This window comes from Mytilus galloprovincialis, chromosome 10 (genome assembly GCF_965363235.1).
Source record: "Mytilus galloprovincialis chromosome 10, xbMytGall1.hap1.1, whole genome shotgun sequence".
NCBI lineage: Eukaryota > Metazoa > Mollusca > Bivalvia > Mytilida > Mytilidae > Mytilus > Mytilus galloprovincialis.
In genome coordinates, this window is record NC_134847.1 from 35,045,451 (window position 1) to 35,069,747 (window position 24,297).

At 30.8% G+C, this 24,297-nt stretch overlaps 1 long non-coding RNA gene across 1 annotated transcript; it reads right to left on the reverse strand.

Moving 5' to 3' along the window:
• Window positions 1–274: 274 nt before the first annotated feature.
• Window positions 275–5,204, reverse strand: LOC143047453 (uncharacterized). Its single transcript, XR_012969554.1, has 2 exons — window positions 5,140–5,204; window positions 275–2,289 (listed from the first exon to the last, which is right to left on the reverse strand). It is a non-coding gene; the product is annotated as an uncharacterized LOC143047453 (long non-coding RNA).
• Between the last annotated feature and the right edge of the window lie 19,093 nt (window positions 5,205–24,297).

Genomic DNA, 24,297 nt, shown 5'->3' on the forward strand with positions numbered 1-24,297 from the left:
TATGATTGCCAATGAGACAACTATCCACAAAAGACCAAAATGACACAGACATTAACAACTATAGGTCACCGTACGGCCTTCAACAATGAGCAAAGCCCATACCGCATAGTCAGCTATAAAAAGCCCCGATAAGAGAATGTAAAACAATGTCTGGTGGTGTATTTATAGTATATCTTGTCGACGTTTGGTTCTTGTCTCATTAACGTATATCCCGCATCTCAATTCTATTTCGCGTTTTCTTCAAATTTTAGTTTAATCCTTACAAATATAAACCTTATTGAAAATGTTATTTCGTAGTTTATTTATACCAACATAGTTCACCTAAACGTGTACCTATAAATTATAATGAATCCTAAGAAGTTAATATTTTCTCTAATATTTGTCTCTAGATTCTCGATAAGCTGTCTTCAGGATTCGGGTTCATTACAGATAAACTCGAATCTATGATGGGCCAAAACAGGAACAGCCAGTTAGTAACACTAACAAATAACTTTAAACAAAATTGAATTAGATCACAAAAAATTAGTATTATTCCTTTTAAATGATGTTAGTAATCGAGATCAACAAAAAAAAAATTGAATTTTGGAAAAAGCACTCCTCATTTCTAATCATTTAACATCATACAAAAATGCTTCATCGGATTGATTAGCAACTAACACTTCATTGGTCGATATGTCATAATGCAGAGTCAATGGGTAGCTAAGTCCCTCTCCACGTGTGAGAATTTGTCTGCAGCGCTGTCCATCAGGAGAGATAACGACAACGTTTTCAGAAACATACCCCGCTACATACACGTTACCATCATTGTCTACAGATATACCTACTGGAAATTGCAGAGCACTTTCATCACAGAACGTCCACAGTATGTTACCATGGTAGTCACAGCAGTTTACACTGTGATTGTTCCAATTTGTGTAGATCAGTTTGTCACCAAATGTTGTTACGTACGCATATTCATGGAGTTTGGTACTGCTCACATTGGTGATGGTTCCGTTATTTAAACTGAGCATCTGTATTCCTTTTTCTCTGGCACAATATATTAAATGTCCATTTTTGTATGTTACTCCACCAGTGTATGAATCAACTTTTATCGATTTCTTCAGTTTGTGCGTCTTTAAGTCGAAGATATTAATCTTGTTTGACTCGTAGGATGTAACAGCAATAGAATCATCACCAATAAATTCCACATCAAACGTTTTACCAATGTCCTTTATTTCGAAATCTTTTGATCCGTCAGACTTAAATACTCTTATTTTATCGTCATTATAAGAGGAGAATACCATCCTACAATCAGGAAGCAGTGAACATCCAAAAACTTGTGACAACTTTGTATTGATACGTTTCTGTAACGTCAGAGTCAGGTTATCGATATTTTTGGTTGGAAGAGCTACCATAATCTGGGCTTGTCTGTCCTTCCTTTTCTGAACGGAAAAATCACATGGATCAGAATTGACATAAATGTCTCCAAACTTCTGCACGTTGGCTGTTATTTGCTGTAAAGACTTATTAATCTGACATGAAATATTGACTTGATGTGTGGAGTCACTCGTAGTAATCGACTGAATATACTTTTCGTCACCTACAATATGTTTTTCCATATCTTTCATGGTTAAAAATGTTTGAAGTTCGGACGCATGTTGTTTAATAGTGGCAAAGTTTTCTTGTACTTGGGTCATCTCTATTTCCTTTTTTTTCAGAGTAGTCAGCAAGTTTTCTATTTTGCTTTTTTCGTGTTGTTCAACTCTCAGTAATTCTTTAATTAAGTCATCCTGAAGTTTATCAAGGTGGTGATTTACTTGTATCCTGGTTTGTTTTATTTCTGCTTCAATTTCTTTTTTCTTGTTTTCTATAGATTTTAAATTTTCATTCCTGTTCGTGCTTAGGCGTTTAATATTCTCGACGACTTCCTTCACGGTTTGTTCGATTTCATTTAATGCGTTTGAAGTTTTGACGTTTTTTATGAGTTCATTAATGTCAGTTAAACCTTTACAATCGTTGTGAGATTTCACACATTTTTTACAGCATGGACAATCGTGTTTTGTACAGAACAGCTCGTATTTCTCATTATGAAGTTTGCAGGTCTGCGAGATTTGCAGGACCTCGGTGGGTAAGTTTTTGTATTCGGCGATAGAAATGGTTTCATGGCTTTTTGTTCCCTTGGACACTGCATGATGATTCTTACACTCTCCACATAGTCCTTCGTCACATTCGGAACACCATACTACTGAAGGTTTGGTAATCTGAAGATTTTCACAAACACCACAAACATTCCAATTGGTGGCCATAATCCTACAATAGATTGTATGCTCTTAAATTAAAACTTTATCATACTATTCAAATCGTTATCTAAAAATGGTCATTTAACTGACAGATTCTAGAGTAACATTAACTTCCCACCAAAACATGCAAATAAAAAATATTAGTATTGTAAGCGTGTTCAAGTCGAGCGCAATTAAATAAAATCAAAACAGGAAATTGTAGGACCTATAATATGATGGATAAGGATTACCAGCCCATAATTGAATGTATATTTGAAAAATAGGATACGCTACGGTTATGTAGCCTCGAAACAGATTGTCTATACACCCATAATTGATGCTATATGTATTTGATTTCCCTATGTCTGTCGAACTTGGCTGTATATTTATACATACCGCACGTTTTTCACCTGAACATGGCTTTCACTTCCTGGAGGGAGAAATATAGATGACAATATCAATATATAAAACAGTGCAAGTCTAAACCACCATACCTGAATTTTGACGTAATAATCGTGGGTCATTGTAGCATATGTGAAACATAGAGGTTTTTTTGGGGGGTTTTTTAAAGAAAAACTGTATTGAAATTAAAAAAAAAAACGCAAAAAAAAACGTATTGCGTACATAAACACACTGAAATATTGAAATGTCTCCTCTACTTAATTATCTACCTGTATTTATGGTTAATTTTTCTCGTTGGACATGCACGAAATATTTGCCACCGGAGAATATCAGCAACCAAAAATATCAATTTATAATGCATGTATATAGTTTTTGGCAATTAAAACATATTGTACTGATCAACTGTGTGTACTTAGTAAACATGAACATAAAAAAATGTTAAAATATAGGCCACATTCATTGGTACATGTAAATATAGTAAATCATTCAACGTGTTCGAACGTATTCAATAAAAGAGTTGAATCTAAAGTTGATCAAAAATAAAATAAGAAACATTATAATAGTAATTAAAAACCAATTGTTCAGAGAACCATTGATGGTCTTTCCACCAGTAAGGATCTTTTTTATATGAAAATATTAGAATTCGGTTTTAAATGTCAATTTTAGCGTCAAATGACAGCTTATTGGACGCTGATTCCAAAAATATATGGTTTCTATGCAAAAAGATATACATAAGGGAGATCATTTTTTACTTCCGGTTAAAAAGATGTTATTTCCGGTATGTTTTGATAGTTTACTTGACACTGATTCCAAAAATAGATGGTTCTATATACTTTTACATTAAATTAGTACAAAAAATGGCTACTTCCGGTTTACAAAAGGTCACTTCCGGTTGGCTTTTTCAAGTTCACATTGCTTGCAACTTTTTGCCAAAAGTCCCATGGTTTTATCATGTATATATAAGAGGAAAAAGCAAAGGTCAAAATCTAGAACGTTAAATTTACCTATGACCTTGAGCTCAATTTCAAGGTCATCAACCAAGGACCTCAAATCAAAAGACTCTAGGCCTCTAGACTTTATATTGTTAATGAGTTATATTACCATACAACTAATATTAGATATAAAAGGGGGCAAAACTCGCATTAAATGTTACGTACCCTTTTAAGTAAAATTTACATGTTACGACATTTCGCAACTAACAATTGTGTGAAAATATTTTTTCGATATCTTGTATGATTTCTGAATATAAGAGATAACAAGCCAAAATCAAAAATTTGAACATGACCTTGACCTTTGACCTTGACCTCATTTTCATACTTTTTGAGCAACGGCCTCAAATCAAAAGACCCTAGGCCTCTATCACTTATGGTTTTCCAGTTACAAATTTATTTCACTTATTTCAATACAAAAGGGGAAATTACTCACATATGGGGTCTTCGTAAAGCTTCGGTCAAAATCAAACGTAACATCCTGAGGATATAACAAGCAATTTGGAAAAATAAATTTGTCGCTTTCTTTTACGGTTGCGGAGGAGATCTGATAACAAGAAAAACAGTGTTTGGGGAGATAACTCTTACAAAGAAAAGTGTTCGGTTAAACAGGGTGACTTTCAAAAGCGTATAGACTGTATGATCTCATATACAAAAAACTAAGCGACATCTTTTGAAACATTTTTATACCACAAGAAAAAAATTAGGCGGAAGAAAAAAAAAATAATCAGAACAAAATCAATAGGTCTTTCCACACGAAAGGTGGAAAGACCTAATTAAAGTAGATTTTTCAGTTGAAGTGTGTATTTGTGTGGAGTCTGTGTAAATTGAGACTGTATAAAACAAAGACACAATTATACATTTCTAAATACGTCTTACATGTATAAATAGAATATTTCTTTGGAAAAGGAAGATAAATGGTCACATGATTAAATGTTTGTAAACTAGGGGAGATAATTTGACTTATTAATAGAATATAAGAGATAAATGATTCCTCGTGTAAATATACACCAATGCACATTGTTTCCTTTTATATTCGCGATTTTATGAAACTTTATTTATCAAATGATTTAAAAAAAAATCTTTTTAGCAAACCAGTATTGAAGAATCAAAACATATTATACTGCTCAACTGTATTTAGTAAACATGTACACGGTAAATACGATCAACGATCGATTTATTTTTCTTGTGTTATAACAACAATTAATAAAGAAAAATTTACTAAAAACAAAAACAAAAAAAGACAGACCTCCATACAAACTCGAAGGTAACATAAAAAAAATGTTAAAAAAGGTAAATAAGTAAAACAATCAACGTGTTCGAACACATTCAATAAAATAACTGAATCGAAAGTTGATCAAAACAAAATAAAAAAATATTATGGAAATAAAACTTGGAATTCTATATCATTCAGCTGTAGTGTGTTTTTGTGGATGTCTCCATACATTGTGACTGTCTAATACAAAGACACAAAGATACAAGTGCCATACCTTAATCAGTCTTTAAAATAGAACATTCCTTTGGAAAGGAAGGTAGATGGTCACATGATTAAGTGTGTGTACTCAATGGGAGATAATTTGAATTGAAAATAGAATACAGATAAATGATTTGTCATGTAAATATACATCAATTCACCTGGTTTCCTTTTATATTCGTATCATGATTTTATGCAAATGAATTTATCACATGACTTTAAAAAGCCTTTTATTTTTTATATAAATTAAAAATCATGTAAGTGCATTTTACATATTAATTAACGTTCTTCAATTCTATTCTCTTTAGTTTTTAATCCATTTTCCTTTTTTTTCTATTTTTTAGGCCCACTACTTCCTATTCTTTATATATCTGCAGAATTTTTTTTTTCGTTTTTTGAGGCTCCTTTTCTATCAATCCACACAATGATTTGTTTCCTTTTCGTATTATCATTTTTTCATCTGATGATTAAAAAAATGTCTGTTGTGCATATTAAAGATATACTAGTAGATAAGAGTCGAGATAGAAGGTCTTTGGACATTTTTTGAGAATAGAACTTTGAGAAATACCCTTCCGTTCTGATCTACCAATAATACATGTATCTTCTTTAAATTCTATTTTCAGTTTACTTTGGTTTATGCTCAATAAAAGTGTTTTATCAATTAGTCAATAAAAAAAATAGGGTCACTAATCTCTAGACAATATACTAGACCTATTGTTATAGTATCTGGGATATGGACTTGACCAGCAAACTTAACATTGTTCAGTGGTCCATGAAATGAGATCAAGTTCAAATAAAAACTGCATGACGGGTAATATGAAGACTTTGCAAGGTATGCACATACCGAAAATACTTACCATGTGGTCCGAGACCACAATTATTTCGTAGTGCATTTCTTTTAGAACATAAATGAAAATAAAAAAAATCTCACCTGCGCTTTCTCAAAGAAACTTTTACAGTGTGTTGTACTACTTTTGGGACAAATTATATCAAAATTATAAAAAAACTTCATCGCCTCTAACTCAAAATATGAACAATTTTATCTTTAGGGCGTCTTGAAATCTTTTGACAGCTTCCGAAGTGCTATTTTTCAACATTTTTCACCTGGACCAAATCACTACTTTTCTTTAAAATTCTGGACCCAATTTTTTTTTACAGTGTAATTTCACCCCCCTACTTGCAATTTGCATTAAACATGGAGAAATAAATTTGGAAGGGTTATAAAAGTTAATGGCAAGTAACCCACTGTCAACACAACGAAAATCAAGGGACGACAATTGTGGTCTCGGACCATGTGACTCATATTAAGAATGACATTACCAATACAAAAAAAAAAACTTTTCTTTTAAAGTAGTCACTGAACCATGAAAATGAGGTCAAGAACAACGGAAATGTGACAGACGGAAACTTCGTAAAATAAGGTATCTATATACAAAATATGAATCATACAGGTCTTCTACCTTCCCGCCGCCACCACAACCGCCGCTGCCATCTCCGGATCACTATCCCTTTGTCGAGCTTTCTGCGACAAAAGTTCCAGGCTAGGCAAAAACCACTCATGAATAAAGGCAACAGTAGTATACCGCTATTCAAAATTCATAAATCGATAGAGAAAAAACAAATCCGGGTTACAAACTAAAACTGAGGAAAACGTAACAAATATAAGAGAACTACGACACAACAGAGACAAAACTTCGAAATGTAAAACACGCAGAAACGAACTATAATGTAACAATGGCCATTTTCTTGACTTGGTACAGGGCATTTTATGAAACAATGGTGGGTTGAACCTGGTTTTGTGGCATGCCAAACTACTGGATGTCACAAAAAAATTATTTCAGTTAAGGTTTCTAAAATAACTGGTAATAGCATAACACATAACTGACAGGATACCTCTAAAGCTAGCAAAATGAAAATGTCTGTAAATCATTAGTTTAGCTTTAATAATAGTATTTTTTGTTTTAGATATTATTATTATTTTAAGTCGTAAAGTTAAGTTGAATGTCAAATTCAATAAGAAGCTGTTTTTGAAAATTCATTTATGTTTTCATTAAACTAAGTATAATTTTATTTCAAGCTTGTTGGATGGGGATAACTTTATGTCAAGTGATTGTTCGGAGAATCAGGTTATGTGAAATGTAGGCAATTCGGTTTGAATTTACGTCTGTCTGTTGGTCTATTTTTGTTTTTGTTTTTGGCTATGCCATTGTCAGTTTATTTTCGATATATGAGTTTGAATGTCCATTTTGTATCTTTCGTCTCTTTTTTAAACCAAATAATATTTACACTCAAACCAAGTCTATTATTTTTACACTTAAACCACGTCTTCTTATTTACAATCATACCACATTTTCCTAATAACATGTATGTCTTGAAAATCGTAGCACGTTGCTTTATTGACAATCATACAACATGTCTTTATTGACAAAAAAAGTCACATGTCTTTATTGCCAATCAATCCACATCTCGTTATTGACAGTCAAGCCACATCTCTCAAATGATGATGAACCCACGTCTCCGTATTGACCTACAAGCCATATCTCATTATTGAAAATCAAGCCATAGCTCCTCAATGATAATGAATCAACATATCCTTATTCACTTTCAAGCCACATTTCCTTATCAAATAGCTACAGCTCCCTATTGACCTTTGCGCTACATCTCCTCATTGAGCTTTAAGTCACATGTCATTATTGACAATTTAACCACATCTCCTGATTGACAATCAAGCCACTTCTCCTTATAAAACTGCAAGCCACATCTCGATCCTTATTGACATCAAGTCACATCTCCCACTGACCTTTAAACTACATCTCTTTAATGATTAATAGACAACATCTCCTTAATCATGTTAATAACATTAAGGCTACATCAGCTTTTTGACAATCGTTACTGCCTCACCTAACTATCATTTATACCCATAGAATGTATCTTTTTAAAGGCAATCATACAACGTCCTATATTCATATTGATTCTTTTCATTATATGTTGTTTTTGGTTTACGATCTCTTATAACTATTATTATCAATCTAGCCACACATACTCAATCCTGCCATATCTTCTTATTGACAATCAAATCACATCTTACTATTTATTTATATTTACAAGATTAATCGTGTATATAAATATACAGTGTTAATTTCCATTGTTTAACGCAAGCGTACATTTTAGATAAATAAATTGAATGAAAACTACGGTTCCTTATTTGTGCATTGGGATAAAAAATTCGTATATATCATTACTTTCATTTGTTTACAACTCTGTCTTGTATTGTTCTGGTCGTAGTATTGCAAATATTAAATTTCATGACTGTATCATGTGTTTCCATCAGTTTACCATAGAACTAATGATTTGTATGTTATGTATATATATATTATATGTTATTCAGGTCTCAGACAGGGTATATACTGTGACATTCCCGGCTTAGAGTTTATATATATAAGCCCTAAGCCGGGAATGTAAGAGTATATACCCTTTCTGAGACCTGAATTACACATATATTACGGATTACCCCTGACTTAATGTTATTTTTCAGTGCAGGTATTTGTTGACAACACATATATATTGAAAAACCCAACCTAATATGTTCGGCATACGTGAAGGATTTTCTAATTTGCTGTGAACATAATTTTATCGTGTATGTAATAATTTATAATAACACTTTTAACATCAAATTAAAGTATTAAAAGTGTTAATTGCGTAATTTGGTATCAACAATGTATTATTGACTGAAGCACGTCATTATTTTCCCTCTGTGAACCTCTGACAGTCTGATAGCTTATGACTACGTCACATAGTAACCGGTGTTATGATGACGTTTTTGAGGTTCCAATTGGGGATAAAAACGTCGGCAGTTTCCTGAATATATACTGACATCTCTGTGTTGTTATCCAATCAGAAACCTCGACACATTTGTAATCCGTAATATATATATATATGAATTTATTTTTCTCATGTTCTACAGACAGTTTATAGTTAGTATGAATAGTGCATTTGCATAATATGTTAGAAACTGTAAGCTTTGTAATATTTGTACTATTTGTTCTTTGTGAGGGCCTCAAGGTAGATTAGCGAAAGCTAATTGAGTCACCCTCTTTAAATAAAGTCATAACTTACTTACTTACTTGCTTACTTAACTATCACATGGTTAGGTTTGAAATTAATGGTAAACCCTAGTTTTAAGCGCTTATCGTTTTAATTTATTGACATAACTGCACGACCCGATTCTAGGGTAAAGAATTGTTCACATTCTTGATAATTCATGCAGCAAATGTTTCAAAAATGCTTCAATTTGTAGTTTCTTTCTTTTATTATATCAGACATAAATAATTTTTCATTTCCTACTGTTTGAATGGACTTTTGGTGGAAATTAATACTCCCAAGGGACATAATTCAGCTTTTTCATTGATTAATACAGGCAACAAATGCAACTTTACAGCTGAGTATTTTGCATATTTAATGTTTAAAGTGTCTAATATCTTTGTTTTCATCATCTCAAGACAGAATAGTAGATTTTATAACAAGCTCTGAAATTTTTAACCACAATATGGCATATACTAAAGCATGGAATGGAGATTAGTATGAAAAATCTTGAATTTGTGCATTTGTTGTAAATTTTTGATAAAATGAATACAAATTAAATGGAACTGTCCATTTTATCTGTTTAAATGGAACTATTTATCATTCTTTTTGAATAAGATAAGATATGATTGGATACAGGTTGTTTATTTAGGCTTTTCTGAAAGTAGTAGAGAATGAGGCAAACCAGCATGTGGGGGTGGGGACATAAAATGATCTATGTTTCTTTAAGTACTGGGAACATACAAGTATTTATTATAGCCAAGGTTTTCACAATAGCCCAGTATTGCAATCATAATGTCATAAGAATTCTTTATATCTTTATGTCACAGTATACTGAAGATAGCAAGGGAAATCAAAGTCACTAAGACTTCAATTCTTTTATACTATTTTGAAGCTTTTGATTAGTACATTTGATTTTAATCACAAAGAATAGAAATTTTTCACTGAGAACAATACTGTGTTGAGAAAAGTGCTGAGTCATCATGATAGGTCAAATTGATTGGTAATGGTATAAAACTTTATTCTAGGATGTCAATACTAACTATATTGTGTAAAATGCACCATATTATAGTTCTTTTGTATTTGATTTCACCTTTCGCAATGATTTTTTCAATTGGAAACACCAGAATTCAAGTCGCGACAAATATTTTTTACTGAAATGTTTGCCTTTTTTGCTGCGTAATTCCCTAAATGTATCACTTGGGTATTTCTGTAAACATAATCTATTAAAATGGGAAATTGTCTGGTTTAGTTTGTACTGTTTATGGAATTAGGCAATATTTGGTCACATTGGAAGCATTTTCAGTGTTAGAATTGTTCATCTAAGAAAAAAAGAGGCCCACTTGAGGCTAAATTTACATAGAATTTATGCTCTCCTGTGTAAAGAATTGTTCACATTCTTGATAATTCATGCAGCAAATGTTTCAAAAATGCTTCATTTTGTAGTTTCTTTCTTTTATTATATCAGACATAAATAATTTTTCATTTCCTACTGTTTGAATGGACTTTTGGTGGAAATTAATACTCCCAAGGGACATAATTCAGCTTTTTCATTGATTAATACAGGCAACAAATGCAACTTTACAGCTGAGTATTTTGCATATTTAATGTTTAAAGTGTCTAATATCTTTGTTTTCATCATCTCAAGACAGAATAGTAGATTTAATAACAAGCTCTGAAATTTTTAACCACAATATGGCATATACTAAAGCATGGAATGGAGATTAGTATGAAAAATCTTGAATGTGTGCATTTGTTGTAAATTTTTGATAAAATGAATACAAATTAAATGGAACTGTCCATTTTATCTGTTTAAATGGAACTATTTATCATTCTTTTTGAATAAGATAAGATATGATTGGATACAGGTTGTTTATTTAGGCTTTTCTGAAAGTAGTAGAGAATGAGGCAAACCAGCATGTGGGGGTGGGGACATAAAATGATCTATGTTTCTTTAAGTACTGGGAACATACAAGTATTTATTATAGCCAAGGTTTTCACAATAGCCCAGTATTGCAATCATAATGTCATAAGAATTCTTTATATCTTTATGTCACAGTATAGGGAAAACGGTAGTATTTAATTTTCCCAGCATTAGGTTGGCCTTTTGTGTACCCAAGGCAGGTGAAGGAAGTCAAATTAGGAGCGCTGTGATTGGATGTAAGGGTACAATATATTTTTTATTTATCTATGAATAACTGCAGTGTGTATATTTACAACATAAATTTTGAAACCTATTGAAATATTTTCTAGAGAATTATTTGAAAAGACTTGCAAAATGACGGTGGGCATGGATAACATAAACAAGCTCCGTTGGAAGTTGGTCATGATACTATTTGGCTTTAATTTTTAAAACACAATAATAAAGTACTAACGCAACATATAACTGTTTTATCCAGGTTTTTATCTTAAAAAGTTGTAAATTTAGAAAATGTTAATATTGTCGCCTATGGCAGAATAAATAGTACCGTTTTCCCTATACTGAAGATAGCAAGGGAAATCAAAGTCACTAAGACTTCAATTCTTTTATACTATTTTGAAGCTTTTGATTAGTACATTTGATTTTAATCACAAAGAATAGAAATTTTTCACTGAGAACAATACTGTGTTGAGAAAAGTGCTGAGTCATCATGATAGGTCAAATTGATTGGTAATGATATAAAACTTTATTCTAGGATGTCAATACTAACTATATTGTGTAAAATGCACCATATTATAGTTCTTTTGTATTTGATTTCACCTTTCGCAATGATTTTTTCAATTGGAAACACCAGAATTCAAGTCGCGACAAATATTTTTTACTGAAATGTTTGCCTTTTTTGATGCGTAATTCCCTAAATGTATCACTTGAGTATTTCTGTAAACATAATCTATTAAAATGGGAAATTGTCTGGTTTAGTTTGTACTGTTTATGGAATTAGGCAATATTTGGTCACATTGGAAGCATTTTCAGTGTTAGAATTGTTCATCTAAGAAAAAAAGAGGCCCACTTGAGGCTAAATTTACATAGAATTTATGCTCTCCTGTGTAAAGAATTGTTCACATTCTTGATAATTCATGCAGCAAATGTTTCAAAAATGCTTCATTTTGTAGTTTCTTTCTTTTATTATATCAGACATAAATAATTTTTCATTTCCTACTGTTTGAATGGACTTTTGGTGGAAATTAATACTCCCAAGGGACATAATTCAGCTTTTTCATTGATTAATACAGGCAACAAATGCAACTTTACAGCTGAGTATTTTGCATATTTAATGTTTAAAGTGTCTAATATCTTTGTTTTCATCATCTCAAGACAGAATAGTAGATTTTATAACAAGCTCTGAAATTTTTAACCACAATATGGCATATACTAAAGCATGGAATGGAGATTAGTATGAAAAATCTTGAATTTGTGCATTTGTTGTAAAGGTTTTCACAATAGCCCAGTATTGCAATCATAATGTCATAAGAATTCTTTATATCTTTATGTCACAGTATACTGAAGATAGCAAGGGAAATCAAAGTCACTAAGACTTCAATTCTTTTATACTATTTTGAAGCTTTTGATTAGTACATTTGATTTTAATCACAAAGAATAGAAATTTTTCACTGAGAACAATACTGTGTTGAGAAAAGTGCTGAGTCATCATGATAGGTCAAATTGATTGGTAATGATATAAAACTTTATTCTAGGATGTCAATACTAACTATATTGTGTAAAATGCACCATATTATAGTTCTTTTGTATTTGATTTCACCTTTCGCAATGATTTTTTCAATTGGAAACACCAGAATTCAAGTCGCGACAAATATTTTTTACTGAAATGTTTGCCTTTTTTGCTGCGTAATTCCCTAAATGTATCACTTGGGTATTTCTGTAAACATAATCTATTAAAATGGGAAATTGTCTGGTTTAGTTTGTACTGTTTATGGAATTAGGCAATATTTGGTCACATTGGAAGCATTTTCAGTGTTAGAATTGTTCATCTAAGAAAAAAAGAGGCCCACTTGAGGCTAAATTTACATAGAATTTATGCTCTCCTGTGTAAAGAATTGTTCACATTCTTGATAATTCATGCAGCAAATGTTTCAAAAATGCTTCAATTTGTAGTTTCTTTCTTTTATTATATCAGACATAAATAATTTTTCATTTCCTACTGTTTGAATGGACTTTTGGTGGAAATTAATACTCCCAAGGGACATAATTCAGCTTTTTCATTGATTAATACAGGCAACAAATGCAACTTTACAGCTGAGTATTTTGCATATTTAATGTTTAAAGTGTCTAATATCTTTGTTTTCATCATCTCAAGACAGAATAGTAGATTTTATAACAAGCTCTGAAATTTTTAACCACAATATGGCATATACTAAAGCATGGAATGGAGATTAGTATGAAAAATCTTGAATTTGTGCATTTGTTGTAAATTTTTGATAAAATGAATACAAATTAAATGGAACTGTCCATTTTATCTGTTTAAATGGAACTATTTATCATTCTTTTTGAATAAGATAAGATATGATTGGATACAGGTTGTTTATTTAGGCTTTTCTGAAAGTAGTAGAGAATGAGGCAAACCAGCATGTGGGGGTGGGGACATAAAATGATCTATGTTTCTTTAAGTACTGGGAACATACAAGTATTTATTATAGCCAAGGTTTTCACAATAGCCCAGTATTGCAATCATAATGTCATAAGAATTCTTTATATCTTTATGTCACAGTATAGGGAAAACGGTAGTATTTAATTTTCCCAGCATTAGGTTGGCCTTTTGTGTACCCAAGGCAGGTGAAGGAAGTCAAATTAGGAGCGCTGTGATTGGATGTAAGGGTACAATATATTTTTTATTTATCTATGAATAACTGCAGTGTGTATATTTACAACATAAATTTTGAAACCTATTGAAATATTTTCTAGAGAATTATTTGCAAAGACTTGCAAAATTTCATAAATTTGGTGCAAAATGACGGTGGGCATGGATAACATAAACAAGCTCCGTTGGAAGTTGGTCATGATACTATTTGGCTTTAATTTTTAAAACACAATAATAAAGTACTAACGCAACATATAACTGTTTTATCCAGGTTTTTATCTTAAAAAGTTGTAAATTTAGAAAATGTTAATATTGTCGCCTATGGCAGAATAAATAGTACCGTTTTCCCTATATATATACTGAAGATAGCAAGGGAAATCAAAGTCACTAAGACTTCAATTCTTTTATACTATTTTGAAGCTTTTGATTAGTACATTTGATTTTAATCACAAAGAATAGAAATTTTTCACTGAGAACAATACTGTGTTGAGAAAAGTGCTGAGTCATCATGATAGGTCAAATTGATTGGTAATGATATAAAACTTTACTCTAGGATGTCAATACTAACTATATTGTGTAAAATGCACCATATTATAGTTCTTTTGTATTTGATTTCACCTTTCGCAATGATTTTTTCAATTGGAAACACCAGAATTCAAGTCGCGACAAATATTTTTTACTGAAATGTTTGCCTTTTTTGCTGCGTAATTCCCTAAATGTATCACTTGGGTATTTCTGTAAACATAATCTATTAAAATGGGAAATTGTCTGGTTTAGTTTGTACTGTTTATGGAATTAGGCAATATTTGGTCACATTGGAAGCATTTTCAGTGTTAGAATTGTTCATCTAAGAAAAAAAGAGGCCCACTTGAGGCTAAATTTACATAGAATTTATGCTCTCCTGTGTAAAGAATTGTTCACATTCTTGATAATTCATGCAGCAAATGTTTCAAAAATGCTTCATTTTGTAGTTTCTTTCTTTTATTATATCAGACATAAATAATTTTTCATTTCCTACTGTTTAAATGGACTTTTGGTGGAAATTAATACTCCCAAGGGACATAATTCAGCTTTTTCATTGATTAATACAGGCAACAAATGCAACTTTACAGCTGAGTATTTTGCATATTTAATGTTTAAAGTGTCTAATATCTTTGTTTTCATCATCTCAAGACAGAATAGTAGATTTTATAACAAGCTCTGAAATTTTTAACCACAATATGGCATATACTAAAGCATGGAATGGAGATTAGTATGAAAAATCTTGAATTTGTGCATTTGTTGTAAATTTTTGATAAAATGAATACAAATTAAATGGAACTGTCCATTTTATCTGTTTAAATGGAACTATTTATCATTCTTTTTGAATAAGATAAGATATGATTGGATACAGGTTGTTTATTTAGGCTTTTCTGAAAGTAGTAGAGAATGAGGCAAACCAGCATGTGGGTGGGGACATAAAATGATCTATGTTTCTTTAAGTACTGGGAACATACAAGTATTTATTATAGCCAAGGTTTTCACAATAGCCCAGTATTGCAATCATAATGTCATAAGAATTCTTTATATCTTTATGTCACAGTATACTGAAGATAGCAAGGGAAATCAAAGTCACTAAGACTTCAATTCTTTTATACTATTTTGAAGCTTTTGATTAGTACATTTGATTTTAATCACAAAGAATAGAAATTTTTCACTGAGAACAATACTGTGTTGAGAAAAGTGCTGAGTCATCATGATAGGTCAAATTGATTGGTAATGATATAAAACTTTATTCTAGGATGTCAATACTAACTATATTGTGTAAAATGCACCATATTATAGTTCTTTTGTATTTGATTTCACCTTTCGCAATGATTTTTTCAATTGGAAACACCAGAATTCAAGTCGCGACAAATATTTTTTACTGAAATGTTTGCCTTTTTTGCTGCGTAATTCCCTAAATGTATCACTTGGGTATTTCTGTAAACATAATCTATTAAAATGGGAAATTGTCTGGTTTAGTTTGTACTGTTTATGGAATTAGGCAATATTTGGTCACATTGGAAGCATTTTCAGTGTTAGAATTGTTCATCTAAGAAAAAAAGAGGCCCACTTGAGGCTAAATTTACATAGAATTTATGCTCTCCTGTGTAAAGAATTGTTCACATTCTTGATAATTCATGCAGCAAATGTTTCAAAAATGCTTCATTTTGTAGTTTCTTTCTTTTATTATATCAGACATAAATAATTTTTCATTTCCTACTGTTTAAATGGACTTTTGGTGGAAATTAATACTCCCAAGGGACATAATTCAGCTTTTTCATTGATTAATACAGGCAACAAATGCAACTTTACAGCTGAGTATTTTGCATATTTAATGTTTAAAGTGTCTAATATCTTTGTTTTCATCATCTCAAGACAGAATAGTAGATTTTATAACAAGCTCTGAAATTTTTAACCACAATATGGCATATACTAAAGCATGGAATGGAGATTAGTATGAAAAATCTTGAATTTGTGCATTTGTTGTAAATTTTTGATAAAATGAATACAAATTAAATGGAACTGTCCATTTTATCTGTTTAAATGGAACTATTTATCATTCTTTTTGAATAAGATAAGATATGATTGGATACAGGTTGTTTATTTAGGCTTTTCTGAAAGTAGTAGAGAATGAGGCAAACCAGCATGTGGGGGTGGGGACATAAAATGATCTATGTTTCTTTAAGTACTGGGAACATACAAGTATTTATTATAGCCAAGGTTTTCACAATAGCCCAGTATTGCAATCATAATGTCATAAGAATTCTTTATATCTTTATGTCACAGTATACTGAAGATAGCAAGGGAAATCAAAGTCACTAAGACTTCAATTCTTTTATACTATTTTGAAGCTTTTGATTAGTACATTTGATTTTAATCACAAAGAATAGAAACTTTTCACTGAGAACAATACTGTGTTGAGAAAAGTGCTGAGTCATCATGATAGGTCAAATTGATTGGTAATGATATAAAACTTTATTCTAGGATGTCAATACTAACTATATTGTGTAAAATGCACCATATTATAGTTCTTTTGTATTTGATTTCACCTTTCGCAATGATTTTTTCAATTGGAAACACCAGAATTCAAGTCGCGACAAATATTTTTTACTGAAATGTTTGCCTTTTTTGCTGCGTAATTCCCTAAATGTATCACTTGGGTATTTCTGTAAACATAATCTATTAAAATGGGAAATTGTCTGGTTTAGTTTGTACTGTTTATGGAATTAGGCAATATTTGGTCACATTGGAAGCATTTTCAGTGTTAGAATTGTTCATCTAAGAAAAAAAGAGGCCCACTTGAGGCTAAATTTACATAGAATTTATGCTCTCCTGTGTAAAGAATTGTTCACATTCTTGATAATTCATGCAGCAAATGTTTCAAAAATGCTTCATTTTGTAGTTTCTTTCTTTTATTATATCAGACATAAATAATTTTTCATTTCCTACTGTTTGAATGGACTTTTGGTGGAAATTAATACTCCCAAGGGACATAATTCAGCTTTTTCATTGATTAATACAGGCAACAAATGCAACTTTACAGCTGAGTATTTTGCATATTTAATGTTTAAAGTGTCTAATATCTTTGTTTTCATCATCTCAAGACAGAATAGTAGATTTTATAACAAGCTCTGAAATTTTTAACCACAATATGGCATATACTAAAGCATGGAATGGAGATTAGTATGAAAAATCTTGAATTTGTGCATTTGTTGTAAATTTTTGATAAAATGAATACAAATTAAATGGAACTGTCCATTTTATCTGTTTAAATGGAACTATTTATTATTCTTTTTTAATAAGATAAGATATGATTGGATACAGGTTGTTTATTTAGGCTTTTCTGAAAGTAGTAGAGAATGAGGCAAACCAGCATGTGGGGGTGGGGACATAAAATGATCTATGTTTCTTTAAGTACTGGGAACATACAAGTATTTATTATAGCCAAGGTTTTCACAATAGCCCAGTATTGCAATCATAATGTCATAAGAATTCTTTATATCTTTATGTCACAGTATAGGGAAAACGGTAGTATTTAATTTTCCCAGCATTAGTTTGGCCTTTTGTGTACCCAAGGCAGGTGAAGGAAGTCAAATTAGGAGCGCTGTGATTGGATGTAAGGGTACAATATATTTTTTATTTATCTATGAATAACTGCAGTGTGTATATTTACAACATAAATTTTGAAACCTATTGAAATATTTTCTAGAGAATTATTTGCAAAGACTTGCAAAATTTCATAAATTTGGTGCAAAATGACGGTGGGCATGGATAACATAAACAAGCTCCGTTGGAAGTTGGTCATGATACTATTTGGCTTTAATTTTTAAAACACAATAATAAAGTACTAACGCAACATATAACTGTTTTATCCAGGTTTTTATCTTAAAAAGTTGTAAATTTAGAAAATGTTAATATTGTCGCCTATGGCAGAATAAATAGTACCGTTTTCCCTATACTGAAGATAGCAAGGGAAATCAAAGTCACTAAGACTTCAATTCTTTTATACTATTTTGAAGCTTTTGATTAGTACATTTGATTTTAATCACAAAGAATAGAAGTTTTTCACTGAGAACAATACTGTGTTGAGAAAAGTGCTGAGTCATCATGATAGGTCAAATTGATTGATAATGATATAAAACTTTATTCTAGGATGTCAATACTAACTATATTGTGTAAAATGCACCATATTATAGTTCTTTTGTATTTGATTTCACCTTTCGCAATGATTTTTTCAATTGGAAACACCAGAATTCAAGTCGCGACAAATATGTTTTACTGAAATGTTTGCCTTTTTTGCTGCGTAATTCCCTAAATGTATCACTTGGGTATTTCTGTAAACATAATCTATTAAAATGGGAAATTGTCTGGTTTAGTTTGTACTGTTTATGGAATTAGGCAATATTTGGTCACATTGGAAGCATTTTCAGTGTTAGAAATGTTCATCTAAGAAAAAAAGAGGCCCACTTGAGGCTAAATTTACATAGAATTTATGCTCTCCTGTGTAAAGAATTGTTCACATTCTTGATAATTCATGCAGCAAATGTTTCAAAAATGCTTCATTTTGTAGTTTCTTTCTTTTATTATATCAGACATAAATAATTTTTCATTTCCTACTGTTTGAATGGACTTTTGGTGGAAATTAATACTCCCAAGGGACATAATTCAGCTTTTTCATTGATTAATACAGGCAACAAATGCAACTTTACAGCTGAGTATTTTGCATATTTAATGTTTAAAGTGTCTAATATCTTTGTTTTCATCATCTCAAGACAGAATAGTAGATTTTATAACAAGCTCTGAAATTTTTAACCACAATATGGCATATACTAAAGCATGGAATGGAGATTAGTATGAAAAATCTTGAATTTGTGCATTTGTTGTAAATTTTTGATAAAATGAATACAAATTAAATGGAACTGTCCATTTTATCTGTTTAAATGGAACTATTTATCATTCTTTTTGAATAAGATAAGATATGATTGGATACAGGTTGTTTATTTAGGCTTTTCTGAAAGTAGTAGAGAATGAGGCAAACCAGCATGTGGGGGTGGGGACATAAAATGATCTATGTTTCTTTAAGTACTGGGAACATACAAGTATTTATTATAGCCAAGGTTTTCACAATAGCCCAGTATTGCAATCATAATGTCATAAGAATTCTTTATATCTTTATGTCACAGTATAGGGAAAACGGTAGTATTTAATTTTCCCAGCATTAGGTTGGCCTTTTGTGTACCCAAGGCAGGTGAAGGAAGTCAAATTAGGAGCGCTGTGATTGGATGTAAGGGTACAATATATTTTTTATTTATCTATGAATAACTGCAGTGTGTATATTTACAACATAAATTTTGAAACCTATTGAAATATTTTCTAGAGAATTATTTGCAAAGACTTGCAAAATTTCATAAATTTGGTGCAAAATGACGGTGGGCATGGATAACATAAACAAGCTCCGTTGGAAGTTGGTCATGATACTATTTGGCTTTAATTTTTAAAACACAATAATAAAGTACTAACGCAACATATAACTGTTTTATCCAGGTTTTTATCTTAAAAAGTTGTAAATTTAGAAAATGTTAATATTGTCGCCTATGGCAGAATAAATAGTACCGTTTTCCCTATACTGAAGATAGCAAGGGAAATCAAAGTCACTAAGACTTCAATTCTTTTATACTATTTTGAAGCTTTTGATTAGTACATTTGATTTTAATCACAAAGAATAGAAGTTTTTCACTGAGAACAATACTGTGTTGAGAAAAGTGCTGAGTCATCATGATAGGTCAAATTGATTGATAATGATATAAAACTTTATTCTAGGATGTCAATACTAACTATATTGTGTAAAATGCACCATATTATAGTTCTTTTGTATTTGATTTCACCTTTCGCAATGATTTTTTCAATTGGAAACACCAGAATTCAAGTCGCGACAAATATGTTTTACTGAAATGTTTGCCTTTTTTGCTGCGTAATTCCCTAAATGTATCACTTGGGTATTTCTGTAAACATAATCTATTAAAATGGGAAATTGTCTGGTTTAGTTTGTACTGTTTATGGAATTAGGCAATATTTGGTCACATTGGAAGCATTTTCAGTGTTAGAAATGTTCATCTAAGAAAAAAAGAGGCCCACTTGAGGCTAAATTTACATAGAATTTATGCTCTCCTGTGTAAAGAATTGTTCACATTCTTGATAATTCATGCAGCAAATGTTTCAAAAATGCTTCATTTTGTAGTTTCTTTCTTTTATTATATCAGACATAAATAATTTTTCATTTCCTACTGTTTGAATGGACTTTTGGTGGAAATTAATACTCCCAAGGGACATAATTCAGCTTTTTCATTGATTAATACAGGCAACAAATGCAACTTTACAGCTGAGTATTTTGCATATTTAATGTTTAAAGTGTCTAATATCTTTGTTTTCATCATCTCAAGACAGAATAGTAGATTTTATAACAAGCTCTGAAATTTTTAACCACAATATGGCATATACTAAAGCATGGAATGGAGATTAGTATGAAAAATCTTGAATTTGTGCATTTGTTGTAAATTTTTGATAAAATGAATACAAATTAAATGGAACTGTCCATTTTATCTGTTTAAATGGAACTATTTATCATTCTTTTTGAATAAGATAAGATATGATTGGATACAGGTTGTTTATTTAGGCTTTTCTGAAAGTAGTAGAGAATGAGGCAAACCAGCATGTGGGGGTGGGGACATAAAATGATCTATGTTTCTTTAAGTACTGGGAACATACAAGTATTTATTATAGCCAAGGTTTTCACAATAGCCCAGTATTGCAATCATAATGTCATAAGAATTCTTTATATCTTTATGTCACAGTATACTGAAGATAGCAAGGGAAATCAAAGTCACTAAGACTTCAATTCTTTTATACTATTTTGAAGCTTTTGATTAGTACATTTGATTTTAATCACAAAGAATAGAAGTTTTTCACTGAGAACAATACTGTGTTGAGAAAAGTGCTGAGTCATCATGATAGGTCAAATTGATTGATAATGATATAAAACTTTATTCTAGGATGTCAATACTAACTATATTGTGTAAAATGCACCATATTATAGTTCTTTTGTATTTGATTTCACCTTTCGCAATGATTTTTTCAATTGGAAACACCAGAATTCAAGTCGCGACAAATATGTTTTACTGAAATGTTTGCCTTTTTTGCTGCGTAATTCCCTAAATGTATCACTTGGGTATTTCTGTAAACATAATCTATTAAAATGGGAAATTGTCTGGTTTAGTTTGTACTGTTTATGGAATTAGGCAATATTTGGTCACATTGGAAGCATTTTCAGTGTTAGAAATGTTCATCTAAGAAAAAAAGAGGCCCACTTGAGGCTAAATTTACATAGAATTTATGCTCTCCTGTGTAAAGAATTGTTCACATTCTTGATAATTCATGCAGCAAATGTTTCAAAAATGCTTCATTTTGTAGTTTCTTTCTTTTATTATATCAGACATAAATAATTTTTCATTTCCTACTGTTTGAATGGACTTTTGGTGGAAATTAATACTCCCAAGGGACATAATTCAGCTTTTTCATTGATTAATACAGGCAACAAATGCAACTTTACAGCTGAGTATTTTGCATATTTAATGTTTAAAGTGTCTAATATCTTTGTTTTCATCATCTCAAGACAGAATAGTAGATTTTATAACAAGCTCTGAAATTTTTAACCACAATATGGCATATACTAAAGCATGGAATGGAGATTAGTATGAAAAATCTTGAATTTGTGCATTTGTTGTAAATTTTTGATAAAATGAATACAAATTAAATGGAACTGTCCATTTTATCTGTTTAAATGGAACTATTTATCATTCTTTTTGAATAAGATAAGATATGATTGGATACAGGTTGTTTATTTAGGCTTTTCTGAAAGTAGTAGAGAATGAGGCAAACCAGCATGTGGGGGTGGGGACATAAAATGATCTATGTTTCTTTAAGTACTGGGAACATACAAGTATTTATTATAGCCAAGGTTTTCACAATAGCCCAGTATTGCAATCATAATGTCATAAGAATTCTTTATATCTTTATGTCACAGTATACTGAAGATAGCAAGGGAAATCAAAGTCACTAAGACTTCAATTCTTTTATACTATTTTGAAGCTTTTGATTAGTACATTTGATTTTAATCACAAAGAATAGAAGTTTTTCACTGAGAACAATACTGTGTTGAGAAAAGTGCTGAGTCATCATGATAGGTCAAATTGATTGATAATGATATAAAACTTTATTCTAGGATGTCAATACTAACTATATTGTGTAAAATGCACCATATTATAGTTCTTTTGTATTTGATTTCACCTTTCGCAATGATTTTTTCAATTGGAAACACCAGAATTCAAGTCGCGACAAATATGTTTTACTGAAATGTTTGCCTTTTTTGCTGCGTAATTCCCTAAATGTATCACTTGGGTATTTCTGTAAACATAATCTATTAAAATGGGAAATTGTCTGGTTTAGTTTGTACTGTTTATGGAATTAGGCAATATTTGGTCACATTGGAAGCATTTTCAGTGTTAGAAATGTTCATCTAAGAAAAAAAGAGGCCCACTTGAGGCTAAATTTACATAGAATTTATGCTCTCCTGTGTAAAGAATTGTTCACATTCTTGATAATTCATGCAGCAAATGTTTCAAAAATGCTTCATTTTGTAGTTTCTTTCTTTTATTATATCAGACATAAATAATTTTTCATTTCCTACTGTTTGAATGGACTTTTGGTGGAAATTAATACTCCCAAGGGACATAATTCAGCTTTTTCATTGATTAATACAGGCAACAAATGCAACTTTACAGCTGAGTATTTTGCATATTTAATGTTTAAAGTGTCTAATATCTTTGTTTTCATCATCTCAAGACAGAATAGTAGATTTTATAACAAGCTCTGAAATTTTTAACCACAATATGGCATATACTAAAGCATGGAATGGAGATTAGTATGAAAAATCTTGAATTTGTGCATTTGTTGTAAATTTTTGATAAAATGAATACAAATTAAATGGAACTGTCCATTTTATCTGTTTAAATGGAACTATTTATCATTCTTTTTGAATAAGATAAGATATGATTGGATACAGGTTGTTTATTTAGGCTTTTCTGAAAGTAGTAGAGAATGAGGCAAACCAGCATGTGGGGGTGGGGACATAAAATGATCTATGTTTCTTTAAGTACTGGGAACATACAAGTATTTATTATAGCCAAGGTTTTCACAATAGCCCAGTATTGCAATCATAATGTCATAAGAATTCTTTATATCTTTATGTCACAGTATACTGAAGATAGCAAGGGAAATCAAAGTCACTAAGACTTCAATTCTTTTATACTATTTTGAAGCTTTTGATTAGTACATTTGATTTTAATCAAAAAGAATAGAAATTTGTCACTGAGAACAATACTGTGTTGAGAAAAGTGCTGAGTCATCATGATAGGTCAAATTGATTGGTAATGATATAAAACTTTATTCTAGGATGTCAATACTAACTATATTGTGTAAAATGCACCATATTATAGTTCTTTTGTATTTGATTTCACCTTTCGCAATGATTTTTTCAATTGGAAACACCAGAATTCAAGTCGCGACAAATATTTTTTACTGAAATGTTTGCCTTTTTTGCTGCGTAATTCCCTAAATGTATCACTTGGGTATTTCTGTAAACATAATCTATTAAAATGGGAAATTGTCTGGTTTAGTTTGTACTGTTTATGGAATTAGGCAATATTTGGTCACATTGG